Below are 6,313 nucleotides of genomic sequence, written 5' to 3'. Positions count from 1 at the left end.
TGCCTGTTCAGAGTTTAAACTGACAAGCATATGCCTTCATGCTGGAACGGCACGGACACTTGATTCTTCAGAGATGTAGGCAACACAATGTGATGGACCTGCTTTGTCACAACTAGCTGTTTTGCAAGTGGCTTTTCTGATTCCACAGAGTTGAGTTATTTTGGTTTTAATAAAAAAACGAGTTCTTTAAAATTGTAATTGAACTCAAGGAAACTGCATTTGATTCAGGGATATTATGGAAACAATAAAAAGAGGTTTCAAAAAATCAGCAGTTTTCTGGAGATTATTTGCTCAGCTCTACTATTAATATTGTCTTGTTTGCCAGACTATGATCAAAAACATTTGGCAGGCAAGACGTGGTCAGGAAAGTGAGCCAGTAAAGTTGAGCTGTCATCTAAGTACATACAGAAAAACTGTTCTCTTGGCATGAGAAACAGACTGTTTACAGAAATAATAAACTTGCCCTCTAAAATTATGTTCCTTCTCTCTAAAATCATGGAAGGTCACAAGACTTTGACCCTACAGAAGGAGCATAACACTTTATGAGACTTCTGTCAAAGCACATGATAAAAAATAAATACACCGTAATAAAGAAGTGTCAGTCTGATGGCTCAAATGTGCCTTCCTAACGTATCCTGTCTCCTTTCTTTAAGATGTGGTATGCGTACTGCCACGCAAAGGAAGCCCATCTGGAGGGGATATCAAATCAATCCATTTTCTTGACGTATCGGTTGATGTAATTAACTTTTGTTTCATCTCCCAAGTAAACCTTGTAAACAATAAAACGTGTCAAAGTAAAATAGAATTTATTGAAAAGTGTAATTTGCAAAAGTCCTTATGGTGATTCAGCTGCTGGATAGAGCCCCAGATGCTGAGTACCTATGAGGAATAAGGGACTGATCTGGCCAAGACGTGGTTTTTTTCTGAGCCCTGACGACAGATGACAGAGCTGTAAGCAAGGGAGAAGGTAGTGGCTGGCTACCTCAGCAGCTGCCTGCAGCTGGAGGAGGAGTGTGTTCACCACCATTGCCAACATACCCGGAGGGCGGCAGTCTCACCTTCTGTTAGGTCTTCAGGATTTCCAGGTTTGCTCTTTATTTGGGTTCCTCCTTCCTCCCCCGTAAAGCTGTTTGTTTAAATGCTGCTGTGTAAACTCCAGGCATGGGAGTGCAAAATATCACTTGTTCTTGAGAGTCTAAGTAAAACAATGCAGCTTTCCAGTATCATTTGAACATCTCCAGTGGGGACCCTCAGCCAGCTGTTCTGGCGCTCTTTGTTGCAAAGCGGTGACCAACAGCAAGGTTCTGGTTATACTGGCCATAAACTAACATAGTTGCAGGTGTTTCCCTGCAAAACTTGGTCTGGGGCAGCCTAGCATCAGGTAGTAGTTACATATGAGAACTGAGATGAGGGAATCACAAGACCTTTTCTCTTGACAAATACGACTCTTCAGCTGCCTGTGAGTAAAAGTCTGTTTCTAAACCTAATTGTACCGTAGCATCTCTGACTAGGACCTGCTTATCACAAAAGGCTGTTGCCACTAAGGGAGAGAGACAGCCCAGTATTCGCAAAAGACAATATTTGAGTAACAGGTATTTGAATTACAGGTTGCACATGAGCATCTCCATTGACTACATAGAGAATCAAGGAAAACGAGCATTAGTAGGTTAATCTTTGTTAATAGTTAATAAATCCCTTCTTCCCTCCCCTAATTACTTGCACAGCTATTTACTTATATTCTTCCCATCTGCCACTGCTAGTGTTCACTCACACACTGCCCACTACTTACACAGACCCGGCAAAGGGGCTTTGAACTCGCAGCACAGGTACAGTTGCCGTCGCTGTATTTACCTGCAACAGCATGGAGTTCAGCACGGACTGTAAATCTGGGAGAGGAGCAGGATAAGCATTAAGCATAGGCCTGCCCTGAGCTCTGTGCTGTCACAAGTATATTGGTGTCTAATTGAGCTAGGTAATTAAAAAAAAACAGTCAAGAAGCTGCAACTCCATTTTTGAGGGCAGTGCAGGCTTGCAGTCGACACTGCTGGGCTACCTGTGGATTTTATGGACTGACGTTACTCAGTGTCATACAACCATTAGTCCTTCCTCTGGAATCCCTGTAGTTCAGAGGAAGCCAAAGTGTTTCCCCACTGCCTTCCTCAGTTGCTGAGGTCTTCCTCTCCCATACAGCACAAAACCAGCCAGATGATCCCTGTTTTGGAACTCCACCAGTATAGTTTATACATGTGCAGAACATAAAAGGTATTTAAATTTATAAAGCTTGAGCTCTCAGCTTGCTGAAGGTGAGTGTACAAGTATTTGGCTTTGGGTCCATCTCCCCCTTGCCCCACAAAACAGTTTAATCCAGAAAAAAAAAAAAAGAAGAAAAAAAAAGATCTTCATTTGCTGGTGTTTTAGATTCTGTTTAGTTATAACTTACAACCCCAAAACATAAGAATCAAGTTTAATAGTTCATAAATTATACAACACACAGCACATACTGTTGTAATCTGTACTGCACATAATCTATATGAAGTATTAACACCAATGTCTAAACAAAATACAAAGTCACTATAGGCAATCTTAAACCTCAGCTGTACAGTTTTTCTGAACTATTTTAGCTATAACATTTTTCACCCGTCTACCCTCATATGGTATTAATTCAATTGTTTTATATGTTGTACATGCGTAAGAACTAGAAGGGATTTCCTTAAACAACAAACATCAAGGATAAAAAGGTTGGTGTTTATAAAAATGTCAAACTCAAAGGCTCTTCCATAACTTGTTAGAGGATTGCTATCATTTAAGACTCAAAAGCCAGTCATTCAAGAAGTCCTCCAGAGAGAAAAGCTAATCCTGACTTTCCACTCGTGAGTTACTAGTCTGATCCCTCAGCAGAGCATCAGCAGCAAGCATGCTGAAAGAAGACCAGAGAAATTTGGACATAGCTTAAAAGATCCGAAAAGGGCTGTAGGATAATTCAGTTCTACAGAACGTAGCTCTTGATCACTCTTGGGTTTGGTTTGTGCTTAGAAGCTCAGTATGAAGCAGCTCCGAGTGCGGTGCAGTTGACATTCATGCGGTGGTCTGTTGCTGCAAGGTGTTGAAAAGTGAACTTCTCTTTCACCGCTGAGCTGTTGCTCTTCCATAGGCAGGGTGGCAAATAGAAATCATTAAAAGACATAAGGTTGTCCTTTGTCTTTGCCGTTTATCTGCAGCTCTATGTCTGTGCTGGAAGGCAGCGCTCAGTCACAGGGTGAGGTGGGAGAGCTTTCAAAGTCATTGGGCGCAATCCCAGTGGTGACTGACCAGCTTCCTCCCTTGTAATCAAATAGAATATCAGCAATATATAAATATATATTTAGAATAAAGGAGGTTCATGTAGGAGCTTCAAAATAACAAAAGACTTTGAAAACTGCTATCTCAGTTAAAAAAATGTGATCTCCCTGGGAATGCCTGTTATACAGAGGTCTCAGAGCCTTCTGAGGCAGAAGATTTCGGTAGGAGTTAGGAGGACCAAAATTACTTGTCACGGTTGATGGGGGCAGCGGAACTGGAAAGGAGTGCGGTGGTAATGTAATCTGGAGCTTCACAGAGGTGAGGTGATGTGTGGTTCTCATGTAAGAAAGAGGGAGCAGAAGCAGGGTCTGGCGTGGGTTTGAGGAGTTGCTCCCACGTACTCCTCTGCGTCCTGTTTTCTGCACGGCTGCAACATCAGCTCTCAGCCCCAGAGTACACCGAGGTCTGTGAAGCCAAGCAGGAGGTTCGTTGCTGAGCAGGGCTGTGGGGGTACTTACACGCTGTTTTGCAAAGGCTGTTGATGATCTGCAAGAGCCAATGTCTGAACTGTTGGATGTGCAGATGGATTGGTATTGCCAGTTACATACAGAAACTTCTCAGAAACAACTATTCTTATTGTTTACTGTCATTGCTAAAATCGCAGCTTTTGTGTCTTCATGTTGCCATTCACTGAAATATGTTAGGTAGAGCTTTCCCTTTTTGAACCAAAATCTTGTGATACTAACAACTTAATTAAAAAAAAGGAAAGAAGGTCTTTTGCTGGAACTTTATTTGGGACGTGAAGGGAATAAACATGATCTGCAGCTGATTTCCCTGAGTAAGCCAAGGGCCTAATTCGCTTATTAAAACTACTGAAAAGATTTGCATTAATAGTGTTGTACTGCTGAAGCTGTCTTTAATATAAAAGTGTTTGCACTTTTTTCCTGTTGACTTTGGTGTTCAGCGCTATTGCGTAAGTACAAGCGCCAGAACGTTGGGAGGCTTTAGGCTGATCTGGCTCTCGGTGAGAAGTGTACCACATCTGTAAGAACAGCTGTAGAAAGGGGGACAAAAAGGTCAGTTCTCACTTACCACTGCCCCGCTGTGTGGCTTCAGGGCCTGACCATCGCCCGCTGGCATTTCTGTGGTTGCCTTACTGGCAACATGGTGCTGCTTTAAGTTCACTCTTCTGTGAATTCCCCCCCCCCTCCTTACGCAGGCTAATATTTAGTAATTAAAGGCTAAGCTATTCCCCCTTTCTCTTTTCCTCTGTACTGATAGCCCTTCTATTCTACACTTTCCTTTTTCGGACGTTTTAATTGCCGGCTGAGAATTGTTCCTACCTTATATTTAACATGAAAAAACCCCAAACATCTCTCCAGCTGCCCCTTTCCCTGGCTGCTGGGGCGGCGGGAGCAGGGACCCCCCCCCCAGCCTCGATGGACAAACCTCTAGCCCAGGGCACTCGAAGCCTCCGGCGAGCGGCGGCATCGGCCCCACCGGCAGCGAGGCGGGGAGCCGCCGGTCCCCGGTGCCGGCAGAGGGCACCCGCGGCCCGGGCTGCCGCCGAGGGTTCCCCCACCGAGGGTTCCCTGCCGAGGGTTCGCCGCCGAGGGTTCCCCGCCGAGGGTTCCCTGCCGAGGGTTCCCCCACCGAGGGTTCCCCGCCGAGGGTTCCCCTGCCGAGGGTTCGCCGCCGAGGGTTCGCCGCCGAGGGTCCCCCCGCCGAGGGTTCCCCAGCCGAGGGTTCCCCGCCGAGGGTTCGCCACCGAGGGTTCCCCGCCGAGGGTTCCCAGCCGAGGGTTCCCCGCCGAGGGTTCCCCGCCGAGGGTTCCCAGCCGAGGGTTCGCCGCCGAGGGTTCCCCGCCGAGGGTTCCCTGCCGAGGGTTCCCCCGCCGAGGGTTCGCCACCGAGGGTTCCCTGCCGAGGGTTCGCCGCCGAGGGTTCGGCGCCGAGGGTTCCCCAGCCGAGGGTTCCCTGCCGAGGGTTCCCCACCGAGGGTTCGGCGCCGAGGGTTCCCCGCCGAGGGTTCCCAGCCAAGGGTTCGCCGTCGAGGGTTCCCCCGCCGAGGGTTCCCCGCTGAGGGTTCCCCCGCCGAGGGTTCCCCGCCGAGGGTCCCCCTGCCGCCGCTGCCGCCCTGCCTTCCCTCGCCTCTGCTCCGGGAGCCGTCCCGGCTTTCGGTTCGCCCCGAGCAGGTTTCCGAGGAAGCAGAGGAGGCTCAGCCGTGCCGAGGTGTGCGTGGGGTGCTGGCTCTAAGGCGGGAGAGAGCCTGAAGAAAATCCGTGGGGAAGAGCTGTTGGGGAAGGCAAGAAGGGCGCAGAGCCGCGTGAAGTCGATCCGTGTGTGGTTCCGACAGGTAACTGTCAGTGGGTTCTTGGAATTCCGCCTTGGAGTCCAAAAACGTGCAAGTGTCATAATACGTGTATGGAAAGCAAAATTGGTTAAACTTCTTAAGCAGTCATGGCCACATATGGGTTTGAAATTTAGTTCTGGACACAGTAAATAGAAATTTGTCCTATCAGATGTAAGAATTGCAGGGTAGGCAACGTAAAAATCGGTTCTCGTTTCGCCTGAAGTGGATAGCAAATCTCCTTCTTGTGACTTCGGTGCGAGCAAGATTTTCCCACGTAGAATTCAAAATACCCGCTGCAGCATCAGGGGCCTTAAGTCCTTCTGAGAATGCCGGTCCACTAGTGCAAGGAGAATAAAAGACCTAAAGCACGGTCCAAATTTTGCCTGAGAAAGGCCTGTAGGGTCAGACTGGAAATCAGAAACCATTGCGCTTTCTTTAGCGTTACAAGAGCATTGGTCTTTCTCAAGGCTAATTTTAGAAAGCCCTATAACTCTCGTTAATCATCTCTTAGAAAGGAGAGGAAATCTGTTACTGCAGTGTTCTACGTTCATTATAACTTTCAGGGTGGTAGTATATGGGCCCAGGGTGTACCCTGAGAGTAATTAAGCTAGTACAGCGAGTTCCCTTTGTATGAATGATGAAGGAATTAATTTCTCAAAATCTCACACCTTCAAGGGGAATT

This window comes from Harpia harpyja, chromosome Z (assembly GCF_026419915.1).
Source record: "Harpia harpyja isolate bHarHar1 chromosome Z, bHarHar1 primary haplotype, whole genome shotgun sequence".
In the NCBI taxonomy this organism is placed as follows: domain Eukaryota; kingdom Metazoa; phylum Chordata; class Aves; order Accipitriformes; family Accipitridae; genus Harpia; species Harpia harpyja.
This window is presented reverse-complemented; position numbering follows the sequence as displayed.